Consider the following 1,608-nt stretch of genomic DNA (forward strand, 5'->3'; position numbering starts at 1 on the left):
AAATATAAATTAATTTTTTTAATTATTTTTAATGTCTTATTTTAATTATATTAAGTATTTAAAATATTTTTTGTTTTAATAAATAATAATATATATTATATCTAAATTTATTTCAAAAATATATGTTAAGAATAAAATTGGACACGCTGACACGTAATGGTATTTAGGTGTGTCCAAATGTATCCAAAGAAGAATTTTTTATTTTTTATTAAGATACAGTTACGACATAGAAGACACACGCATATCAAACAAGTGTCAGTGAGTATCGTATCCGAAATATATCCAACACGCATACACGGTAACTCAACAAAGTATTCATACTTCATAGTTTATATAAGTGATAAACAAGAAACAAAAATAAAATAATAATAATATTCAATCATTAACAAAAATATCAATCTAATTAATATACAAATATCCTAATATATTCTCAGCATAGTTGATTATGATTGCAAAACACAATCGCATTTTGTGGGTCTTGTGAGTTGTGAGTCATAGCTTTCCACGAATTTTCAATCTCTAGATGTCTGGAAAGTGTAGGTAAATTTCCTAAGATAGTCAAAATGGTCTCTTCCATCCATTACAAAAAAGCCAGCATGCATGAATAATTTTCCTTTTTCTGATTTGGGAGTGTTGAAGATGCAATAACCTTTGACAATTGACACCTAGTAGGTCAACATATGAAAACAAATTTTAATTTCATATAATCCTTGTTAATCTTTCAGCTAACTTAAACAAAATTATCTCAAAGCATGACAAAAATTATCATATTATCAAATAAGTATTTTTAATGGTTTTTGAATTTTGAATCATACAAAAAAAAAAAAAAAAAAATCATTTCTGTCTCAAACTAAATTAATCAAACTTTTAGTAATAGTGTCCATACCATAGTTTCATGAAATTAAGAAAAACTAGTTCAAACTTCAAAGCCATTTTCTATTCTTAATTTGTATAAAAATTGTCAATACTATAGTCATGAATCTTTGATCGTTTGTGAACACACTTGGCTCACGAAACCGCGTTAGAGACACCAAATCCAGTTAGACCCATGGACCTTTTTTGAGTTTTGAATGCATTTTCAACCTTCTTCTCTTTTTTTTTTTTTAAAATTTTTTAAAGTGATATACTATTAATTTATCTATTTCTCTTTTAGTGACTAACTTTTTTTAAATAATACTAATTTATCAAGTTTTTTTTATATTAAAATCTAATTTATCTAATATAAATTTTTTTATGTACCTATTTAAAGATCACAGGTAGGATATAACTAGCAGGACTTTACTTAAGAAAATAATAATAAAAAAAACTAAGGAGTGCAGGCCTTAGGCTTTTATTTGTATGCCTGATTGTACAAAAATATTTATATAAATATTTAATTATAGAATATCATTTTAATTGGATGATGATAGTATAAAATTGTTTTATCAAAACTAAATTCAAGATATTATATACACAAGAGTTTGATTATTATGTATTGATTACAATAAATAATCTAACTAAACTTGTTCAAAACGACAATACATACTTTAATGTTTGGTTGAAAAGGAAAACAACTACTTATGACCAAAGAAAAAACAGTGTTTGTAACAAATTTTGTTTTGACAAAAA

Source organism: Arachis ipaensis, chromosome B01 (genome assembly GCF_000816755.2).
Source record: "Arachis ipaensis cultivar K30076 chromosome B01, Araip1.1, whole genome shotgun sequence".
NCBI lineage: Eukaryota > Viridiplantae > Streptophyta > Magnoliopsida > Fabales > Fabaceae > Arachis > Arachis ipaensis.